The sequence below is a fragment of the Dendropsophus ebraccatus genome, chromosome 1 (genome assembly GCF_027789765.1).
Source record: "Dendropsophus ebraccatus isolate aDenEbr1 chromosome 1, aDenEbr1.pat, whole genome shotgun sequence".
Classification (NCBI taxonomy): domain Eukaryota; kingdom Metazoa; phylum Chordata; class Amphibia; order Anura; family Hylidae; genus Dendropsophus; species Dendropsophus ebraccatus.
Window position 1 is genome coordinate 112,497,142 of NC_091454.1, and position 25,028 is coordinate 112,522,169.

Sequence of the window (25,028 nt, forward strand, 5' to 3'; positions counted from 1 at the left end):
GTGATTAATCCTCATGGCATTACAAAGTTGCTACAAAGTTTACATGAGGTGTCTCAAAAGGGAGGGCAAGCAGGGGCGGTCTTGGCATTTCTGGGGCCCCAAGCAAAGTCATGTCTGGGGCCCCCCCATGCCCCCCCCCCCCCCCCAGTAGTCCTCTTATAACCCTCCTACCACCATACAGAGATTACATATCACCTCAAAACTGCTCTGAACAAAACAGGAAGATATTACCAATGATGCCATAACATAATACTGCCACACCATGACCCCTATCACTACAGACCCTATAACAGAGTGCAGTTACATCCAGTGACTTACAGGAGGCGTCTTCTCTGATCAGCGTCTTTTACTTTTTTTTCTTTCTCTCTCCATCCAGCCTGAGCCACCTTGAAGTCTTCTCCCGGCTGGTAATCTTCCCTCCAGAATCTGTCAGAGAAATATTTTAGGCTCCAACACATACAGTAGTTAGGTCCCCTCTACGTCTATATAGTAGTTACGCCCCTCTGTGCCCCCACAGATTAAAGGTGTCCCTGTGCTCCCACTTAATAATTAGGTATGTTCTGTGCCCCAGTATAGTAGTGAGGCATATAGGCACTTCTGTGCAGTCCCAATGTAATTAAGACCACTGTGTGCTGCCCCCAGTTATATAGACCCCTTGTGCGCTGCCGACAGTAGTAAATACCACTTGTGTGCTGCCCCCTGTAGTATATACCTCTTGTGTGCTGTCCCCAGTGGTATATAGACCCCCCCTGTGTGCTCCCGCAGTTATATATAGACCTGTGTGATCCCCCAGTTATACATAGCCCCCCTGTGTGCTCCCCCAGTATACTATATAGACCCCCTGTGTGCTTCTCCCAGTCGTATATACCCGTGTGCTCCCCCCAGTTGTATATACCCCCCGTGTGCTGCCCCCAGTTGTATATACCCCGTGTGCTGCCCCCAGTTTTATATACCCCCTGTGTGCTCCCCCACTTGTATATAGCCTCCCTGTGAGCTCCCCCACTTGTATATAGCCCCCCTGTGTGCTCCCCCTTATATAGCCCCCCTGTGAGCTCCCCCACTTGTATATAGCCCCCTGTGAGCTCCCCCACTTGTATATAGCCCCCTGTGAGCTCCCCCACTTGTATATAGCCCCCCTGTGCGCTTCCCCCATTTATATAGCCCCCGTGCACTACCCCACTTATATAGAGCCCCCCTGTGTGCTCTCCTGTTTATATAGCCCCCCTGTTCGCTCCCCCGTTTATATAGCCCCCCACTTTGTGCTCCCCCCGTTTATATAGCCCCCCTGTGCGCTCCTCCATTTATATAGCCCCCTGTGTGCTCCCCCCATTTATATAGCCCCCCTGTGCGCTCCCCCCGTTTATATAGCCCCCCTGTTCGCTCCCCCGTTTATATAGCCCCCCACTTTGTGCTCCCCCCGTTTATATAGCCCCCCTGTGCGCTCCTCCGTTTATATAGCCCCCTGTGTGCTCCCCCCGTTTATATAGCCCCCCTGTGCGCTCCCCCCGTTTATATAGCCCCCCTGTGCGCTCCCCCCTTTTATATAGCCCCCCTGTGCACTCCCCCGTTTATATAGCCCCCTGTGCGCTCCCCCCGTTTATATAGCCCCCTGTGCGCTCCCCCCGTTTATATAGCCCCCCCTGTGCGCTCCCCCATTTATATAGCCCCCCCTGTGCACTCCCCCCGTTTATATAGCCCCCCTGTGCGCTCCCCCCGTTTATATAGCCCCCCTGTGCACTCCCCCCGTTTATATAGCCCCCCTGTGCGCTCCCCCCGATTATATAACCCCCTGTGCGCTCCCCCTGTTTATATAGGCCCCCTGTGCGCTCCCCCCGTTTATATAGCCCCCTGTGCGCTCCCCCCGTTTATATAGCCCCCTGTGCGCTCCCCCCGTTTATATAGCCCCCTGTGCGCTCCTCCTGTTTTATATAGGCCCCCTATATATAACACACAAAAAAAAAACAAAAAAAACATTTTTACTCACCTGGGTCCGGCGTCTACTCTTCTCTTCTCTTCTCGTCTCTTCCCTCTTGTGGCCGCGGGAAGTGTTTCCCCTGCGGTCACATAAGGCCGCTCTCCCGTTGTCATGGCACCGGCGCTCCAGTGACGCCTCGAGCGCCGGCACCAGAGACACAGAGCAGCCTCTTGTGACCGCAGGGAAAACACTTCCTGCGGCCACAAGAGTGACTGACAGGGAGGGAGCCAATGGCTCCTGCCCTGTCAGTGCCTCTGCTGCCTGTAACTATGTGCGCTCGTTACGAGCGCACATAGTTAGCTGCAGCGGTCTTGGGCACCAGAGCGGGGCCCCCCTGGATGTCGGGGGCCCCGCGCAATTGCGTGGTATGCGTGGTGCCCAAGACCGCTACTGAGGGCAAGAAGGGGGAGATGGAGAGAAAAGCTCAAGCACAGTTTTTTTATGTCTTCAGCAGAAATCAGCAGTTGAGAACTTGCCATGTGAACTATGACTATGAAATGTTCTATATGGAAAAATAAACATAAGTGACTTTGTCACTTCTTGCAAGGGATTCATGTGGATTCCATGCGGAAACCAAGTTTCATAGCCACGTGCTGAAATCTCCAGCGTATGAAACTGCGAATCCACTGCAAAAATCCAAAGGTCTGTCTCAAATTTAGTCTTAAGTTAACACACAATGGATCCACAGTGTGCATTCACAGCAAAATCTGCTGTGGATCCTTAACTGTCAATTTCAACGCAGGATTGTCATCGCTCTATGAGTAAGTAAAAGTCAGCCCCCTTAACCCCCTGGACGTTACCCCCCACTGGCCCTCCGCAGCACACCAGGAGACGCTGGGAGATTGCAGTGTTGCAGATATTAAGTGTTTCAGATATTTCTGTGTTCACCTTAATGGAAATCCATGTGCTTGCCATAAAACAACCCAATTCAGATTAGTGGAACTGAGGATTAGTAGCAGACGTTTCTGCAACAAAATCTGCATGTGGGAATCCACCTATGCAGCCATGCCTATTGAAATCTGCTATCGACAAATGATACCTACACTTTATGCCCCATATGCTACAGTTCTGTTGTGTAAGCCACAAACCAAGACCAACCAATGAGCTTTTTTTTCCTATTGTTCGATTGTTAGTAACATACATATTAAAGTGGTTATCCAGCGCTACAAAAACATGGCCACTTTTCCCCCTACTGTTGTCTCCAGTTCAGGCGCAGTTTGCAATTAAGCTCTATAAACTTCAATGGAACTGAGATTCAAAACCCCACCCAAACTGGAGACAACAGTAGGAGGAAAGTGGCCATGTTTTTGTAGTGCTGGATAACCCCTTTAAGGCTGGGTTCATACACAATATATTTCAGTCAGTATTGTGGTCCTCATATTGCAACCAAAACACAGAAAGACTATGTTCACACAATGTAGAAACTAAGTGAATGGCCATCATTTAATGGCAAATATTTGCTGTTATTTTAACCCTTTCTGAAACGGGCAAATTTTCGTTTTTGCCTCCTTGTGCTTAAAAGGCCATAGCACTTGCATTTTTACACCTACAGACCCACATGAGCCCATATTTTTTGCATCACTAATTGTACTTTGCAATGACAGGCTAAATTTTTGCATAAAATATTCTGCGAAACCAGAAAAAAAATATATGCACAGTGAAATTGAAAAAAAAAAAAAAACAAAAAAAAAAAACGCAATTCTTTTTTTTTTTTTTTTTGGGGGGGGGGGGATTCATTTTTATGCTGTGTGTCCTATGTAAAAACTGACATGTTATATATGTTCCTCAAGTCGGTATGATTAAAACAATATGTAACATGTATAACTTTTATATTATGTAAATTCAAACCATTGTTAATAAATATATGTTCCTTAAAACCGCTCCATTCCCAGGCTTATAGCGCTTTTATGCTTTGGTCTATGGGGCTATGTGAGGTGTCATTTTTTGCGCCATGATGTGTTCTTTCTATCAGTACCTTGATTGAGCATATGCAACTTTTTGATCGCTTTTATTACATTTTTTCTGGATTTGATGCAACCAAAAATGCGCAATTTTGCACTTTGGGATTTTTTTACGCTTACGTTGTTTACCGTGCGAGATCAGGAATGTGATTAATAGTTCGGGCAATTACGCACGCGGCAATACCAAACATTTTTATTTTTTTATTTATAAAATGGGAAAAGGGGGGTGATTCTGACTTTTATTAGGGGAGGGGGCTTTTTATTAATAACAACACTTTTTTTTTTTTTTACACTTATAGTAGAAGCCCCTCTGGGGGACTTCTAGTATAAGCACTCTGATCTCTCATAGAGATCTATGCTGTATAGGATATACAATTGCTTTTGGCTGCTGCAGCCAAAAGCAATAGAATGCAGAGCCGGGATCAGCGCCATTAAGGTGTGGAGATCCCGGCACCAGGCGTGGAGACCGCTCCTCCGTGAAGGAGGAGGGGGGGCAATCTCCCCACTAGACCACCAGGGAACAGCTGCAGTAAGGGTGGTATTACACGGGCCGAGCAGGGCCCGATAATACCTGTAAACGAGCAGCGATCTGCTAGATCGTTGCTCGTTTACTGGGCCTATTACACGGCCCGATAATCGTTAGACAAGAGCTGCAAGGACATTGTTACCGATGTCCTTGCAGCCCTTGCTAAACTGGCATACATTACCCATCCACGTTCCAGGGCTGCTCCTGCTGTCCGCTTCTCCCGGGGTCCCGTGCGCGCTCTATCTTCACAGCGGCCTGTCAGCTGGTAGACCGCTCAGCCAATCACAGGCCGGGACCACCGCGGCCTGTGATTGGCTGAGCGTCCTATCATCTGACAGGCCGCTGTGAAGTAGAGCGCGCGCGGGACCACGGGAGAAGCGGACGGCAGGAGCAGCCCTGGAACGTGGATGGGTAATGTATATCGTTAGTCGCCGGGCACGCACTGCTATTACACACAGCGGTGCGCGGTCGGCGCCCGACAAAAATAGGGTCTAACCTATATCAACGATCAGCCGATGATTGTTGTCATCGGCTGATCGTTGCATTTATTACACGGAGCGTCGATAATCGGCCGAATTGGGCCAATTCGGCCGATTATCGTTCTGTGTAATAGTACCCTAAGTCTTCAGATACAGCTGTCAACTGTATAGCCGGGGTCCCGGGCTACATGCCGCACCCGGGACCGCGGCGGTTCAGAGCGGGGTCGCCGCGCGGCCCCGCTCTGAACTCCCACACCCGTGCGAGGACGTACAGTTATGTCCTCGTGTGGGAAAGGGTTAAAACATCTGTTGTATTGAAATAATGGCAGTTATTTACTGTTATATGGTGGCCATCCACTCAATTTCAACATTGTGTGAACAGAGCCTTTGTGTTTTCAATCCACTCCTGGTTGAGGTTGCAATATGAGGACAACAATACTGACTTATTTTAGACAGTAACATATATAATTTGTACAGTTGAAAAAAAATGCATGGCCTTACAGTTCTGTCCATTACCTCGAAATGTTTATCCAGAAGAGGGCAAAAACCCTCACGAGGGGGCAGCTGATTTCCTCATTTAAAGGAAAAATATTCCTTCCTGACCCCAAATCCGACTATCAGAATAAATGCTCAGATCAACAACCCTTGACCAGAAACTAGTTACTATAACCTGGTATGTTCTGTGGAAATATTGCGCTACAGAACAACATGGTGCACGTGAGGTCTACTGAAGATAATACTCAACAGAATAAATGATTTAGCTACTTTTTATGTCTTCACATATACATATTGTGATAAAATCATTGTCCATGTTTGTGGAATTTGCTGGAATTTGAATCACTAAATCAATAAAACCGTCTGCACATGGAGAAAGTGTTAGTTGCTATAGTTGCAAACCCATCCATCTGTTATAGTACAATGCAAATGTCAGCTCAGTAAATGCAATCCTCTATTTAAATGAATTGATTGTATTAAATTTTACATTTTTAAATGATAATTCTTACAAGTTACATCTTTCACAGACGCTAATCATTCTGTGCATTACTATAGTATGTTAAAAGAGAATGAATAACGGTATCCTAAACATGTTCAGGCACAGCTATTATTCACACTGTAAGTAAACTATGCAAATAATTCTAACTTTAAAGTGTAGATATAAGTCAAGTTTCTGTCAAAGGTTGGCTGCTGTGTGAATTCTTTTCATATACATAGCACGATGCAACATCTGTACGCTCTAGCAGGTGTGCATAATGATGCAAACATATAGTGAAGCAATAAACACCCTGGGAAAATAGGCTTGACTGAGGTCTCAATAAATATTGCATTCCTTAGGGTATTAATCACCATATTCACTTGTTACTCCCAGGAGGCCTTTCCAACCCACTCTTCCAGTAAAATGAAACTGCATTTTGTAATCGGATACAAAAAGTACATGAAAGCCTTTTAGTTCTATTGGTATCACTGAGTTGAGTAACGATACATTGAACGTAAAAGGTTACCTGCTTTGTTATTTATTTATTTTTATTTTAAATATACTTTACAGCTTTGAGATCCAGGATTTCAAACTAGTTGCAACACAGTACAGGTCTATCTCGACCAAGATTTGACTATACTAATCACCTACAGTAAAGGGCTATGTGGGCCAACATGTATGTACACAGTTAAGGGCTAAGTGGAGCAAGAAGCCACACTGTTATCCTATTAATACAGGAAATACTTTGCTTTATATGAAACAGGTATGTCAGTAGCCAAACACTGTTTTCCATTAGCCAGCTCTGTTGATCCTGTGAAAAATGTTAATATCAAATTGAAACTAATTTAATTTTAATTTGAAATTTTATTTAAATTTAAGATTTTATTGAAAGAAATTATAGAAGACAAATATGAAAGACAGACTTAGGCACCTGGCCATAGGGGCCATGGCCTGGAGAAAACTCAATCCCAGAGGGGAGAGAGGAGACACAACTATAACAAATGGTTCAATTAAGAGAGATTTTCTTCTTTTTTTTTAACTGGCCCAACTTTGGTTATTGTCGTGCAGCATGGACTTTTTTGGGGAATACATTTGAGAATACTTTGCTCCCCTCCTCTTCTCACACTGATGTTCTGACAGCCACCAACTCAGAACAGACAATCCCACAGTTTTAGGAGACTTTTTCTGGTCTTTCAATCCCTGCCTGCAATCAGCAACCTTTCCCTAGTGTGAACAGAGGTCTGAATCTGCGGAGGTTTTCCACTCCCTTCTCATGTTGACATTCTGAAAGCCACCAACTTCTCAGCACAGACAATTCTACTGTTTAAGCAAACTTTTTCAGGCCTTTTTATCCTGGCTGAATCAGCAACCTTTAGAACAGAGGTCTGAATCTCCGGATGTTTTTCACCACCTCCTTCCCATGTCGCACTGACATTCTGAGCCACCAGCTCCTAAGCACAGACGACTCCATTGTTGTGCCCTGAAAAATACAGTTAGTAAACTTTTTTGGCCAACCTATCTCTCCCAGCCTGCAGTGCCAACCTCTTCCTACACTAACCAACAGCGGAATGGCGCCAGGACACGTGACTGGTGTTATTATAAACCAGGGTCTTATGTCCCCATGGGGCATGGCTGGGGTTGCAGGTCAATGGCGATGCGTACAAATTTGCACATTTTAACAAACTTTGTTACATAACAGTGAACAGATACACAAACAGACACGTTATCTTTTGTGTATCAGTTTATGTGCCAGAACACATGGGTTCATTCACAAACTCGAACTTGGCGGTTCAAGTTCACTCATCCCTACTTGTATACATAGCTGAAAAATAGTTCTCCCTGTTAAAATTCTGGTTCATCCAAATTATGGCAGCTACACTAGTTGGTGCACTTTTGCAGTGAAAAACGCTTGCAAAATGCACATTTTTTCACAGCAAAAAATAATTTTAATGTCCCATTGATTTCAATGGGAGAAGTGACTTTTTTAGAGTGTTTCTTCTTGTGCTTTTGCAGCATAACCAGATTTGTTGTTAATGTAATGTAGGCCTAGTTTGGCTCAGTTTTAAAGTTGTGCCATGATGGCGAGTCATTAGACCATATATGGCAGGAAAATCTATTGCCTATTGTTATGGGGGTGGGGGTTACTTTATTGGGGTTTAAAACTGCTGTTATAAAGTATGATGTTTGGGGGCTATTTTATGCAGATACTCTAATGGGGCTAATTGCTATGTGCTAGATCTCTATTTACAAAAAGGGACTTCTATACATTTATTTACAGTAGTAGAAGTCTTATTTTATCTCGCCACCACTATGGCAGTTAACAGACTCTTTTGTTTACTGGTGTTTATAGAAAAAAATGTAATATGGACGCTGTGTGAAGTGGCTTTGAAACGTTAAAGGTTTACTCTGTACCCTTATGGTCCTTCATTCCAAGTACTCTTTACAAGTACCTTTTCCATTGAGCAGAAGCCCATCCCATTTTATAAGTTATGTTTCTATATGTATACACTATGGGGGATATTTATCAAACCTGGTGCAAAGTGAAACTGGCTCAGTTGCCCCTAGCAACCAATCAGATTCAACTTTTTATTCCTCACATACTCTTTGGAAAATGAAAGGTGGAATCTGATTGGTTGCTAGGGGCAACTGAGCCAGTTTCACTTTACACCATGTTTGATAAATCTCCCCCTATGTGTTGTATTAAAATGTTTCACTTATTAACCTGTCTTAACCCTTTCAGGACCAAGGCAAATTTTATGAATATGACCTGTGTCACTTTATTCATCAATAACTTGGGAATGCTTTTACCAATCCTTCTGATTCCAAGATTGTTTTTTTGTTACATATTCTACTTTATGTTAGTGGTAAATTTGAGTTGATAGCTTTAGAATTTTTTTGTGAAAAAACTCCAAAATGTTGTTAAAAATGTAAAAAAAAGCGCATTCTCTACATTTGAAAGTCTCTGCCAATAAGGAAAATAGTAATACTACATTCATTATTTAATAATTCATATCTAGAACATGTCTACTTTATTTTAAAAGCATTTGGTGAACATGCTTTTACTTATTTGGGATGTTAGAGGCCGTAAATGTTTAGTAGCAATTTTCAAAATGTTCGTGAAAATTTCAAACTCAGAAATTCTTTAGGCACCAGTTCAGTTTTGGAGTATATTTTAGAGGCCTGTATACTAAAACCCCCCACAATTCAACCCATTTTGAAATCTTCACTCTTTCAAGTATTTAAATTTACATTCATTCAGTTATTTAACCCTTTCTGCATTTCACAGGAATAACTGCAAAGTAAGAGTGAAAAGTTAAAATTTGCATTTTCTTTCCAGAGATTCCAATGTAATCCTATGTGTTTTTTACAAAACCAATTACCGTTATTGATCCACCAAAGCCAGCAATTGCCGATGCTGGATCCCCTTTGGGGGTCCAGTGGCAGTTACACTAAACTGTCAGCTATCAGCTGAAAGTTTAGTTGCAGCTTCTGGTCACTGTTTGTCTAAACAGTGAGCATCTGAAGCAGGTCAGTACATTTACTGACTTTTGCTTGAAAGGGTTAAGTGACCCATCTCTGGCAGGCAGATATTTTAAAGGTAATCTATTGATTAAAAAAACTGTAATCCGTTGTACCTCATGTCACTATTGAATGATAATACCTTGTCTCCCTGTTGGCTGATTTCTACTGCACCTCACCAACACCAAAGGCATCCCTCTGATCACCTCAGACAACAGTATTAGGCAGTTAGCTCTAGGTGAAAGATCTATTAATGAACACCTAGGTGCAGCCCTTTCAACCTCTGTGGCCATTGTAGGAACCGACCTGTGACTTATTTCTTCAAGATACTTTTTTCTTATTAACAGGGTTAACTTTACCCAATAGATCTGTAGACATTTGTGGATCACTGGTATACAATGGCAGCGATTCATCACTGTCTAGCTTTACTAGTGTAAGTTAACCCAGTCAGGTTACTGTGTCTGGCAGCAACATAAATGTCCTTGACAAAGACACTTATTGTACTGCTAGACATGGTTTTAGAACAGGCCACCTGATGTAACCTGACAGATGACTAGAATTCCCCTTTAACTTCACCCAGGAGAGCTGTGGACAGCAGTGGATCATTGGCATACAATGAGTCATTCTACGCCAGTGATCCACCATAATCCACAGCTCTCCTGGGTGAAGTTAAAGGGGAATTCCAGCTAAGAAAGATTTAAGCCTGTTAAATCCCCACCCATTATCTAGGCTAGTTTGTAAAAGGTTTCTATTACATTAATTGGGTTGTATGTCTGCAGCACATCCTTACTAACACCCGGAGGCTATTTTCACACTACGTAAAAGTACGGCAGTTGTTCCCATCGGCCCCCTCTGCCCCCTCTTGATGAGACAGAAGTCATATGATCTCTGTCTCTTCTATTTCAAGGCAAGCTGTAACACCTCATCACCCCATTGGTGATCACCTGGCTAAGGGAAAACTACAGCCTCTCCTGAGTAGTATAGTGGAAAAGAAACACTTGTTTCATCTCTTATTCTCTCTTTCTGTTCTATGTTAGACAGATAGATACTTGTAAATAGATAGATAGATAGATAGATAGATATATAAAGCAAAAAAATCCTGCAGCACTCCACAAATAAAGTATAGGTTGGTGCCAAGCGGTAAGCACGGAAGACCAGTCGTGTCAGACGTATAGCCAGGTAGAAAACCGCAGCACTCCGGATAAAGTCAAAAAAAGATAGTGTTTATTTTCACCCACAAACTTGCGACGTTTCGCTCTCACTGAGAGCTTTATCAAGCAGTGTAAAAACATGTGCTCCACTCGAAGTATAAATGTGTTCACATACAGATAGGATGATTGACCAACAATCAATAAATCAAGTGCATAAAAATATAAAATTCATATAGCATAAGTGACAATGGTTGACACAAAAATATAATGTGATTGTATTTTACATGGTGCATATATAGCAATAATGTGAATCCATTTTAGTGTAATATAATGATAAATATAACAAAATAAATCTTAATAGTAAGTGTACCCAATTGACTTACTATTAAGATTTATTTTGTTATATTTATCATTATATTACACTAAAATGGATTCACATTATTGCTATATATGCACCATGTAAAATACAATCACATTATATTTTTGTGTCAACCATTGTCACTTATGCTATATGAATTTTATATTTTTATGCACTTGATTTATTGATTGTTGGTCAATCATCCTATCTGTATGTGAACACATTTATACTTCGAGTGGAGCACATGTTTTTACACTGCTTGATAAAGCTCTCAGTGAGAGCGAAACGTCGCAAGTTTGTGGGTGAAAATAAACACTATCTTTTTTTTACTTTATCCGGAGTGCTGCGGTTTTCTACCTGGCTAGATAGATAGATAGATAGAGAACGAAGAGTCCACAGCACACCAGCACAGATAGTGAAAAAGGTGTTGGTTTATTCCAAAAAAGGTGTACAGACACAGCAGATGCAATGTTTCGGTTTTCTCACAAAATCATTCTCAAGCATAGTGGGAGGGACCACATTTCATCATTAAATAGGAGCCAAATTAGCATATACTGTCCTCTTTATAATTAGCATATATACAATAACATAAGTGTAATATACATGCAGTGTACCAAAATATAATGCAATTGTGTATATAAGGCAAGTAAACTTGCTTAAGACCATAGTGCTAATAGTGCCAGTGCAACATTAAAAACGATCATATTGATCGTTAGAAAAATCATAAATCATTGTTTTACCACAGATCATCTTGGAGGAGGAGATAGGAAACACTCACCACCTGTGAGCTAGGTAGAGAGAAGCTGTATGTCAGACACCCATGAGGTAAGGGAAATAGAGGTGTGGCCAGCTTTTCAGCATGGGTCCGAAGCTACCTTGCGTGCGTGTGGATGTCCGGCCCTCTACTGATGAAGTTGGCCAATGAAAAATGAAGTGTATCGTCCCTATGGCAAACGGCTGTACATCATAGCAGATGAGTAACAGGGAGATGATCGATGGCTTGATAGCGGCCCTAGAAGTCATAAGAAGAAGCTGGGAATCCTCAGCAGCGTACATCCACAGGATACCGCCGCATGCAATTCCACCAGTCTCCTCTCCAGTGCGATACCGCATCGGTGAGGCGGACAACCTTCTGTGACGTCATTCAGCCAGTGAGTGTGAATAGTTACTTATACAGTGTGCATCTCTCCTGTGTCAACAGCTTGAGCAACATAACTAATGGGTGTCTTCATGGATTGGCATATAAATGGGGATAGTGTGTTTCCGAGTCCTCCTTCATATAATTCTGAAAAGAAAAAAAAAAAAAGATATTAAGAGCAAGAAAAATCTTGGAAAAGTAGACATTACACATACATTTGATCAATTCGAAGTTGCAAAACCCTGCCTAACCGCTTATCTAAACAATTTATTGCTGACTTTAAAGTTCAAATTAGGACCCTGGGGTTTGAAAGATTTTAATTTGTGGATCCACTCGAGTTCCTTGCGCAGTAGTAAATCTACACGGTCACCACCCCTTTTTAAAGGGGGGACATGGTCAATCAGCATGAAGCGCAGGTCTTTCTCAGTATGTCCCTGTTCGAAGAAGTGATTAGAGACAGGTAAATCCTGTCACCTCTTGCGTATGGTATACCTATGGTGATTTATGCAGGTTTTAAAATCATTTTTCGTTTCACCAACATACAAGAGTCGGCAGGAAAACCAGAGTACATAGATCACATGGTCAGAGTTAAACGATAAGTAATAGCGCAGTGAAAAAACCTTGTTTGTGAACGGATAGACAAACGTGTCACCTTTGTGCATAAGTGGACAGTTAACACAAGAGCGCACAGAAAGGAACCCTTCCTCTGGGTAGTCAAAAAAGTCTGTCTCAATCTGGAGCCCTGTGCAATAACATTTTTAACCAACTTATCTTTGATATTTCTATCTCTCCTATAGCTCATCAATGAAGGATTCTGTAAAACACGTATGTTAGGATAACTTTCTTTTATGATGCACCAATGTTTTTGCAGTGTTTTAGACAAATGACCTGAAATATGATAGTATGCTGTGAAGAAGGGGAGGCGTTAAATTTTAGGACGTGGTTGTGTATGTTATAGTTCATGTCTATTGAGGGTCAATACTTTGTTTTTGTGTTCTAAGATTAACTTTGCGGGGTACCCCCTTTCCAGGAATTTATCAGTCCTCTTTTTCAATGCAGGTTCTACTCTCTCAGGAGCTCCCACTATCCATCGGGCACGTTGCATTTGGCTGTATGGTATGACCGTTGATTTGGTATGGCAACTACTGTAATGTAAAAGATTATTGCAATCTGTTTTTCAGTGTACAAATCAGTAGTAAACTTGTTGTCTTGAATGGTGACCAATGTATCTAAGAATTGTACTGAACTTTGAGTACATGTCATTGTGAACTCAATGGAAGAATCCATGGAGTTCAAGAATGTGTGGAATGCTGTCAGATCTGATCTAGAGACATTCCAGACCAGGAAGATATCATTAATGTATCTCCACCACCCCAGCACATGGCTGAAGTGGTGGGACACATATATCGATGACTCCTCCAGGTCGGCGACAAAAATATTAGCATATGTTGGTGCCACATTGGTGGCCATGGCCGTTCCCTGAGTTTGAATGTAAAAGTTGACATCAAATGTAAAATAGTTACATGTCAATACCAGCTCCAACAATTGTAGAAGAAAAGTTGTTTTGTCAGGTGGAAAAGAAGACTGTTCTAGGGCTTTTTTAACCGCCCTCAAACCGCCCTGATGTGTGATGGAAGTGTATAGGCTCACAATGTCAAAAAAAATAATCTGAGCATTAGGTGGTATTATTAAGTTCTCTATTTTCACTAAAAAGTCACTTGTGTCACGAATATAGGATATGGCATTGGTAGCATACTGTCTCAGAACCCTGTCCAGAAATATGGACATCTGACTTGTCACAGAGCCCCGCCCTGACACTATAGGTCTTCCCGGGGGATTGTCTAGGGACCTGTGGATCTTGGGCGACAGATATAACAATGGCATAACTGGAAAACGTACAGTTAAAAATGATTTCAAAGCAAGATCAATCACATTTTTGGCATATGCATTCTCAAGACACGTAGTTATTCGTTTAATGATATCCCATTTGGGATCATATGTCAGCATTTTGTAGACTGAAGTATCAGCCAACTGTCTGTTTACTTCACTTACATACAGTGCGATCCATCACTACAATAGTTCCACCTTTATCGGTGGGCTTTACTATTAATTGGTTCTTTGCCAGAGAATCCAATGCTTGCATTTCCTCCGTAGTGATATTAGGGTGACAGAGCAAGTTTGCAACATTCATTTTAGTATTATTATTATTATTATTATTATTATTATTATTATTTTTGTTTAAAAACAAAGCTGTACTTACCAAAAATCCAGATCCAGTTTCCTTTAGGCTGGGTTCACACTATGTATATTTGAGGCTGAATTTGTGAGGCTGTATAGCAACCAAAACCAGGAGTGGATTGAAAACACAGAAAGGCTCTGTTCACATAATGTTGTAATTGAGTGGATGGCCGCCATTTAATGGCAAATATTTGCTGTTATTTTAAAACAACGGCTGTGGTATTGAAATAATGGCCGTTATTTACTGTTATATGGCGGCCATCCACTCAATTTCAACATTGTGTGAACAGATCCTTTCTGTGTTTTCAATCCACTCCTGGTTTTGGTTGCTATGAGGACCTGACATGAGGACCAAATACTGCCTGAAATATACATAGTGTGAACCCAGCTTAAGGGTGCGTTCACACCTACAGGATCCGCAGATCCGCAGCAGATTTGATGGTGCAGATTTGATGCTGTGTTCAGTTATTTAAATGAAATCTGCTGTGGATCCGCAGCAGAAAATACGCTGCGGATCCGGTAAGTGTGAACGTACCCTAAGGCAAATTTTTAGTCATGTGCTGGTTGAAAAAAAAAAAGACACTATATACAGGAAGTCCCAGCCAGTACAGAGAGTCACAGCTCAGTGTGTCTATCAATCAAATGACTGCCTTCTCTGTGAGTGTGCAGATGTCCAAGGAAGCACGGACTTCCTGTGTTTAGAATCTTTGGGAGGGGGGGAAAGATTTTGAAAGATTTTGACAGTGACACTTTAAACTGTAATGCAAGATTTGTACTACGCATGACTTTTAACGTTGATAAACAATGAGCAAAGTAAACTCTTAAATGAGGCCAAATACAGATCAAAACAGTGCACGTGAACCCAACCTTATGCTTTTTTGTTTTATGATTCACTTTGGATTTTTACATCAAAAACTGTACAAAACTGTCTGCGTAGTGAGTACTTTGTTAAAGGGAACAATCAGCACAATTATGCTGACATGGTTCCCAGCAGCACAGTATACATCTACTAAGCAGCTCGCCAGGCATACCAGCCATGGCTGCAGTGGTAGCTTTAAAGGGGAAAAAAATTATTAAGCTGCGCGAGGCAGAGGGAGAGGAGGTAACTAGTCATCTGGGAGGGGAGTCGCCTGTGACTAGTGATGGCTTTCAGTGCGCAGTGCTGGGATGATTGATGGGCAGAGTGACCCATTACTGGGGCAGCAACTAGGGGAGTAGTTGCCAGCCTTCTCCCGGCCTTTCCTGAGGATCCTATCAGCACAATTGTGCTGATTTGTGCCCTTTAAACCATTCTTTGTGTATTTGGAAAAGGGCCTAATACACAGGCCAATATTAAATATTAAAGGAGTAAGGGAGCGCTGCTCCCTATACTGTCTGTGCTATTACATACAGATAGTGAGCGGGGAGGAGAGGGGGGCCGGGGCGGCCCATAGTCTGGTCGGTCCAGGCGTCCCATATGGGATAGCGGTGGTATGCTGCTGCCGCTACTTTTACTCGGAGCGATGGCTAGCGGACCATCGCTATTGACATTGTTTTCTTTCAGTGTGTTGAAAGACAGTGATCAGCCGACATCGTGCATGTCGGCTGATCGTTGCCTTTAAACACCACCTATTACACCAAGCGATTATTGGCTGATGATCACTTGGTGTAATAGGGCCTTAACTGCATTTAGATTAATTTCCTAAAGAAGTTTGCTTATAGGAATGTACAGTCTTAGATGAAATGTCATTCCCTGCTACTGCTCTTCCTCACACTATCAACAGAATTCAGACCACTATCTTTTCTGCTCTTCCCACTTTTGTATTTAGTAGTTTAATTATAGCTGGAGCCTACAGAGAGGGAAACACTGGAGAGAAATTATACAAAGGATATAATGACCAGCGATAGTAACTCTTGTACACATATATAGCAGCTTATGCTGAAATAAGCTCCAATAACGAGATACAAAAATGGTGGAAGGTCTTAGCATAAGACACATTAGAAAAGACTTGGAGAACCAGATCTGTGTAATCTGGAGGAAAGAAGAGAAATGGGGGACATGATCAAAACCTTTAGGCTAAGTAAAATAATACCAAAGTACAGCCGTAAATGTGAGTGACAATAAAATAATGTGTGAACAGGTAGAAGAGAACAGCCCCAAATAATCGATTACGGCTTTTATTCTATATTTTTTGTGCACTGCTGGACAATTTCCCATTTACCTCAATAGAGCACATTATTACATTGAAAACTCAGCTGTATTTTTACCTCAGTACAAAATACAGCTTCATTTTGATATTATTTTACATAGCCTTAACCCCTAGATGACCCTGGTTGTACTGGTTCGCCAAGGCCACCTGTCACCAGAGAACCCTGGGAGTACCAGTACGTCCAGACTGCATTAAAAGCTATGAAGCGAGCTCCGCAGCTATCAGCAGCCGGACTCTCACTGATAATGACAGGCTGCAGCGATCACGCTGGTCAATAATCCCTTAAAGTGACACTGTCACCTCCTTTTTGCATTCTGACATCTCTACACAGGTGTAAAGGGTAAATTTAGCGGTTTTCATTCCTTATTTTATATCATCCGTCAAAATTAAAAGGACAAATGTTTTTAAAAATACCCCTAAGCCTCTCCCCCAATATATATTAAAATCACCCCTTATCCCATTATACAAATAAAACATTTAAAATAATTAAATGTGTAAATATATTATATACCCTAGAGTGCTTAATTGTCCGATCTATTCATATATAACAAAAGTGATCCTGTGCGTTGAACGCATAAATGAAAAGAGGGAAAGAAAGGCCAGGCTTGCTGATTTTTTGTTACATTATAAATAAAAAAAATAATAAAAACGGTTAAAAACATCCGATCTACACAAATATGATACTATTAAAAACTAGAGATCATGGTGCACTAAAATGATACCCCTAAGGCTACGTTCACACAGAGCAAAAGGGGCGGATTATGCAAGGAAATATTTCCGCCTGAAATCAACTGACGCTGAATTCGGAGCAGAATATAAGCAGAATGCAAGCAGAATCCCTGCGTATTCAGCTAGGAAAGTGTTCAGCTCGTAATCAGCTCTTGACAAATTCAGCACGGAATACTCGAGGAATCCGCGCTGAATCCGCATGCATTCAGCGCTGAAATTCAGCGAGTATTTGGCGAGTAAACTAGACTATACCAGAATATATACTAGAATCCTCCTCCCCCCCTTTTTTCCCCATTTCCGCGCTGATTCAGCGTGTAATTTCCGCTTGTATTACGCTTGTATTCCGCGCTGAATACGCGCGTATTCCGCGCTGAAACAGAAAATTAGAGCCCCATTGGTTTGTATAGGCTTCCACATGTTCATTCTTCTGGCGGAAAGCGGATTAGTTCAGTGCGGAAATTCCACTGTGTGAACTGCAGAGCAGAATTTCCATTCAACACAATGGAAATTAGCTCTGCACCTATTTTAACGGCTGAAATTTCAGCGCTGATTCGGCGCAGAAATTCAGCTGCTTTTGCTCTGTGTGAACGAGCCCTTACAGTCCCATGGGTGAAAAAATAAAACCGTTATAAGAGTCACAATAGAGACACTTTAATAATAATTTGCAAAAAAAAGCTTTTATTAAAAAAAAAAATGGAAAATCTGTGTAAGCATGCATATTATTGTGTTCAGACTGACCTTCAGAATAACGGTATCATGTCACTTTTACTATAAAGTGCATTACGTAGACACTGGAACACCCCAAAAGTTACAAAATTGCTCCCCATTTTTCCCCATTTTTTTTTTTTCATTAATAATGTTTTTGGGGTTCTGTCATACATGTTATGGTAGATTAAAAGGCAGTATTACAAAGAAAAAAACAAGCACTTACATGGCCCTGTAGATAGAAAAATGAAAGCGCTAGAGCTAAAAATGTATGTGTATTATAATCCTAACATGGAGTAACATGGTGAAGCAGTCGTATTGATGTAAGAAACAAGAATTTGTGCCAAGTTTGCCAGTTATCATTTTCTTAACACATATCATTTTCATATTTAGATTTCTTATGAATTTCCTGAAAACATGATGTGCAATGGGCAATAGGAAAACAATAGTTAAAATAAAATGTGCAAACATTTACCGGTATGATGAAATAATCCGAGCTCATTTCTACTTACTATAGCAGTGCCAGTATTCTGTACTCATGGGATATCATGCAGAAGGAACATTACATATAGTTTATTGTTGTAGCTTGATAAGTGTAGTAGTAATTTACACTCATTTACACAAAGCAATTCCCAGTATGTGATTGCTGAGCAGCAATATCCAGTAATTCTATTTGTTAAGACATTACTGTGCAGATATTAACAATAATCAAATCTACGGTATGTGCATTACAGCCACAATGACATACATATATATATATAAAAAAAAAAAACCATACACACATCATGAGTCTTAACACTGCCCACTTGGAAATCCCCTCCTGAGTATTATCAGTGGCCATCTGTGAAAATGTTATTTTACAAATGTGAGTGGACTTTACTTCCTGGATCACATGCTGTATATTTCACATATCATTTTACAAGCAAAACTGTTAAAATAAGGGACACAGAAAATATGGATTTCTGCAACACACCAAATGTGGCCTGCCCAGTTGTCTGACAATGCAGGTATGCAGCAGCCAATCAGCACCAATCAGAGATGTTCAGACTGACTAGCCTATCTGTTAAGCAGGAATGCCGGGCCAATCAGGCAGCCCCGAGTTCCTGCAAATGTCACTGGAGGGATATTTAAACGGGGGTCATAAAGGCTTACTGACTCTTCTCTCCCCCTATCGGCCCCGTACTTTAGCAGCATAGTTGCAGTTTGCCAGTTAGGGTAGCATGTTAGAGACAGTGGGCTAGGTTCTAGTTAGGGCTCACTATCCTCCCTTGACGTGAGACATGTTGATCAGATGTATGATAACATGAAATTGGTTGGAATCTTATTAAAGGTGAACTCTATAATTTTTGATATGTTATTACATAGGCAAAGTTAGACAAAATCCTAATATACACTAAGGGTACTATTAGACGGGCCGATAGGGGCCAGATAACAACTGAAAACGAGTGCCGATCTGCTAGATCGGCGCTCGTTTACTGGGCCTATTACACAGCCCGATAATCGTTTAACAAGGGCTGCATGGACATCGTTACCGATGTCCTTGCATCCCTTGCTTAAACAGTATACTTTACCTATCCACGCTCCAGGGCTGCTGCTGCGATCCGCTTCTCCCCGGGTTCCGCACGCTCTAGCTTCAGAGCGGCCTGTCAGCTCAGACAGGATGCTCTAAAGCTAGAGCGCGCGGGACCCGGGGGGAAGCAGAGGGCAGCAGCAGCCCTGGAGCGTGGATAGGTAATGTATATCGTCAGTCGACGGCCACGCACCACTATTACACATAGCGATGCGCGGTCAGCGCCCAACAATTATAGGTTCTAACCTATATCAACGATCAGCCGATGACAACGATCATCGGCTGATCATTGTCTTTATTACACGGAGCGATTCGGACGATTATCGTTGCGTGTGATAATACCCTAATTTTGGGAAATGCACATATAGTGCTATTTCCCTCAATGTAGTAAATCAGAAAGGCTTCATTTTCTAAAAAAAAAAAAGGGACGTCACTAATCCTGTGTACTGCATAACTAATGTGTCCAGCAGGGGGCCCTGTATAGTGTAGAAATTACATGTAGAGGGGATAGCAGCATATCAAGCAGGCATTTATGGTTAGAGAGGTGCTGGAGGGACATGGGGGACATTTGGTGATGCTGCTGGGCAGGGGTGGGGGTAAATGCAGGCACAGAGTCTCCTGTCACGAGATCTCAGTCAATTAGGGGAGACGGATTTAGAGGAGTCCGGGCAACGAGGGAGTCACCCAGCAGGAGCCCCTTTATGCCACTAACTCTAGGAGGTGGTTCAGGACGGGCAGCTCTGCAAGCTTGTGCGATCACATAATAGAGGAGCTGTGAGGTCCAGGAGCTGCTAGGTAACTGCAGGAGGCGCTGCTAGCATGGTATGTTATCTGTGCCAGCAGTGCCTCCTGCCGCAGCTCCTGGACCTCTCAGCTCCTCTGTTATGCAATCATGCTAGCTTTCCAGGCTGCCAATCCCGATCCAGGTGACTGCCAGCTGACTCCCTCTCTGCCTGGGCTCCTCTAGATCCGACTCCCCCACCCTGTAATTTCTACACTATACAGAGCCCACTGCAGGACACATTAGATATATAGAGTACACAGGATTCATGATGTCACCGTTTTTTGAGAAAATAAAGCCTATCTGATCTACTACATTGAGGGAAATAGCACTATATGTGCATTTCCCATAATCAGTGTATATTAAGATTTTGCCTAACTTTTCCTATGTAATAACATATCAAAAATTATATTTTGGCCGGAGATGTCCTTTAATTCTGTAACAACGGTACCCCTATCCTATTTTCCATTCATATTTTACAGGTGAACAAATCTATGATTTAAAACTATAACATTTATCATGTCATACAAGTGATTCTTTCCCTGGCACGCCTAATTTAGCACTGAGTGGGATATTATTGGTATGCTTGCTATCCAAAGGGGTTAGAGGGGTATTCCTGTCTCAGCTAGGTATCCCTTTCCCAAGGACTGAGCCTGTGAAGTTACCCCAGCCTGCATTCCATTCATTCTCTATGGGACTTATGTGATAAAAAGTTGAGATGGGAATACTCCTTCAATTTTAGGCTTCAATTTCAGGTCCATAAATACCCTTCTATAATTGAAGACCCAAAATATTCATAATATTGAATATTGAATATTCAAAATATTCAATATTCAATATTCAATATACTTCATTGGAAGTATAAAACGTGTTTGCATCTAAAGTGAATCTCAATTTCACCATCTCAAATATCTGTCTCCCTCATATGAAGGAAACTATAGAACAATACTAAGTAGAATAAGCTGCGAGTCAAGCCCTGGGGTGAGATATAAAACTTACTAGATCTTTGAACATTTTTTATGTAAGGCATCTATGCACCTGTCTTGTTATGCAGATATATCCTCCTCTGACCTCCCCTTCCTATAAACCTCTATGGACAGCATGTAATCCGATCCTTTAGTGGGCCACTTTGCCTATTAATACAGACTTTGGGTTTGACTTTAGGAGTATAGAAAGAGGTGGAAAGAAGCCTAAAGTTGATAAAGCCCCAAACCATTTTTGTTAATGGTATTAGTGACTGTTGTCTAATTGCTTCTGTGCCTATGTATGCCTATATGGTGCTACTGAGTAACCTATGTTTATGTTACATGTAGCCATCTTTTGAAGCTTCATACTGTTTTCCATTACAGGCTCTCATAGGCTATAAATCACTTTCCAGCATTCACACAATGCTGCAATATGTCCATCGGCTGAATAATGTATGTTGCTCATACACATTCACCTATAAACATAATGACCTCTGTTTGAACCACTTGTTTCTTCATGCAATTTTAAAACTTCTTGGTGAACATTAATCTGTTTGTTACCACTTACTTTACTGCTTGAGAAAATGTCTGTTACAAATCTAGATACAAGACCTCTGCAATCCCCTCTAGCATTACTGGCAGTGAGTTGTGAAACTATTCTTCCTGTAACATTACATAATCATTTCTTGAGAAAAAAAAATCTTGTCCAGGCTGAGATACTATTCCTTTTTTATGAATATAGTTAAATTGTGCAACAGCAAAAGTAATGTCCACACATAGGTCAGCATGTCTGGGGAAAGCTACCAATCTATTAAAGCTGTTTAAAGATAGATTATATAATTGTAAGGAAATCAGGATTACACCTATTAGTCGGAACATCAGATATGTCCCATAAAGCTTTTACCAGATTTCCAGTATTCCAGTATTCATAAATGCTTTACACTACCTTGTATTTGTGGCAATGATACTGTCGACATAGGTTGTCACACTGCAATTTATATGGAGCTTGATACAAATCTGGAGCAACCCTTGCACTGCCAGTGAAATCTTCACCAACTAGGGGCTGGCATAGATTTAACTCATAATTTATCCCAACAAGTCTTAGGACTAGTTTTTAGGTGTTAAAGGGCTATTTCCATCTCAACTAACATAGGTAAGCTTGTAGCGTACATTATGTTAAATGTTTTTGTAAATACATTAATTTTGCTAACTTTTATTCTTCTCCTCCGTGGTGAGAAATGTTACATACATTGGATGCAGAGGCCCCGCCCCCATTCCATCTCCTCCCTACCCCTCTGGCACAACTGGGGTAGAGTGACCCGATGTGAAAATTTATTTGTGCAACAAAGGTGTGCAAATAAATGTATTTGCTTCAGGCCCCTCTGTGCCGGAACATTGCAGATATGCCAGATCATTAATGTTCCCCACAGTGTATATATATTTGGTCTGTAACCTAGACAATGAACTGTCAGCAAGAGGGGTAAAATGCAACATTTCAGGAGAAGGTGACAAGTTTGCTAAATAAATACATATCGAAAAATATTTAACTTTACTTGCCCTACAAGTTTAAATGGGGTATTACACTCAAGTAAAATACATGTTAAATCATCCCCCCTCCTAGAGCCTAACAATTCATTCCATACATGTCATTACCTTTTCTGTCATCATCCCCCAGTTCTGAGCCTGCTGCTTTCTGCTGACGATACAAAAAAACGTTGTCTCCATCTCCTTTCTTCCGTCTGAGACGGCTCAAGTAAACAGTGTCCCTGGCCGGCTGTTCTTGCACCGTGTGAGCCCGGGAGAGTTAATCACAGTAAGGTCACAAGTAACTTGACCTTAGATTAACTCTCCAATATTACAAAGTGCAAAGTGTCATGAGTGAGCCATCTTGGAAGGGAGGGGAACGAGGGGGAGATGGAGTAAACAGCTCACACACAGATCTCAGCGTCTTCAGCAGAAAGCAGCAGGCTCAGAACTGGGGGAAGGAGACAGAAAAATTAATGACATGTATGGAATGAACTCTTAATCTCCAGGAAGGGGATTACTCAACATGCATTTTACCTGAGTGGAATACCCCTTTAACTTTGTTAGTTGAAATGAATATACCCCTTTAAATGTGGCCAGGCTGGGCAAAAAAGTCTCAGTCTTGCTGCTTAACACTTCCAGCCATGGTCTCAACACAGTGAAGTGGCTGCTCAGCCAATCACTGCAGTAAAAGATGAAGATTAAGACTTTTTTATACATATTTTTAAAGCCCAGCCCTTTGACAACACCTTTAAAATATGTATAATCTTAAAATAAAACTTGTAGATGCTGAGCAATAAGGTAATGATAGCAGTTTATAACTATAGCAAACCTATTAATTAGCATTTTGAATTCTGTGTTCTGAAAGTGAAAGAAAAGTCATTGCTGAACTAACACACTGTATGTATTATTATAGAGATTAGATTATAATAAGAAATAGTGTGGTTTTACAGTTTGTGGTTTTTCAAAACAAAGCTGATGTGAACAGTGAAGAACTACTTCAAGTAGTTTCCCACAGGTTCCACACAAGATTCATATGCCTAAATAAACAAAACTCAAACACTCAATCATGGGAAGCTGGAGCAGGAGCGCATAAAAAGGTCAACAGATACAAAAGCAAATTGCTTGTAAATATCGATCTGACTTTCTAACCAGGGATACCTTGTCTGTGTCATCTCAAGTGAAATAAGAGGCATCAGGCTTTGGTCTTGAGAATTAAGGCCAATGAGTTCATTATGGCTGCCAATAAGGATTTTGTACTTATTATCTTGTATGAGAGCCCAACAGGGCAAAGAACACAGCTAGGACCATGTGACATGGGTATGAGTAGGGTATGTTCACACTACAGAATCGTCGAGGAATATGATGCTTCACATGGGGGCTATGCTGTACATGGGGTCTATATATTGAAATGCTGCACATGGGGGCTAAACAGTCATGGCCAAAAGTTTTGAAAATGATACAAATATTAATTTTTACAAAGTCTACTGCTTCAGTTTTTAAAATGACAATTTGCATATACTCCAGAGTGTTATAAAGAGTGATCAGCTTAACAGCAATTACTTGCAAGGTCAATATTTGCCTAGAAAATTAACTTTATCCCCCCAAAACACATATCAACATGATTTCAGCCCTGCCTTAAAAGGACCAGCTAACATTGATTCAGTGATTGCTCCATTAACACAGGTGCGGGTGTTGATGAGGACAGGGCTGGAGATCAATCTGTCATGATTAAGTAAGAATGACACCACTGGACACTTTAAAAGGAGGCTGGTGCTTGGCATCATTGTTTCTCTTCTGTTAACCATGGTTATGTCTAAAGAAACACTTGCAGTCATCATTGCACTGCACAAAAATGGCCTAACAGGGAAGAGTATCGCAGCTAGAAAGATTGCACCTCAGTCAACAATCTATCGCATCATCAAGAACTTCAAGGAGAGAGGTTCCATTGTTGCCAAAAAGGCTCCAGGGCGCCCAAGAAAGACCAGCAAGTGCCAGGACCGTCTCTTAAAAGTGTTTCAGCTGTGGGATCGGGCTACCAGCAGTGCAGAGCTTGCTCCGGAATGGCAGCAGGCAGGTGTGAGTGCATCTGCACGCACTGTGAGGCGGAGACTCTTGGAGCAAGGCCTGGTCTCAAGGAAGGCAGCAAAGAAGCCACTTCTCTCCAGAAAAAATATCAGGGAAAGACTGATATTCTGCAAAAGGTACAGGGATTGGACTGTTGAGGACTGGGGCAAAGTCATTTTC

General features: G+C 41.7%; 1 long non-coding RNA gene across 1 annotated transcript in view; it reads right to left on the reverse strand.

Moving 5' to 3' along the window:
* Positions 1-12,166: 12,166 nt before the first annotated feature.
* The window catches only part of LOC138776252 (uncharacterized), a 39,790-nt gene continuing 26,928 nt past the window's right edge, over positions 12,167-25,028 (reverse strand). The window contains exon 3 of the long non-coding RNA XR_011360716.1: positions 12,167-12,227. This is a non-coding gene — a long non-coding RNA (uncharacterized lncRNA). The remainder of the gene's footprint in view (positions 12,228-25,028) is intronic.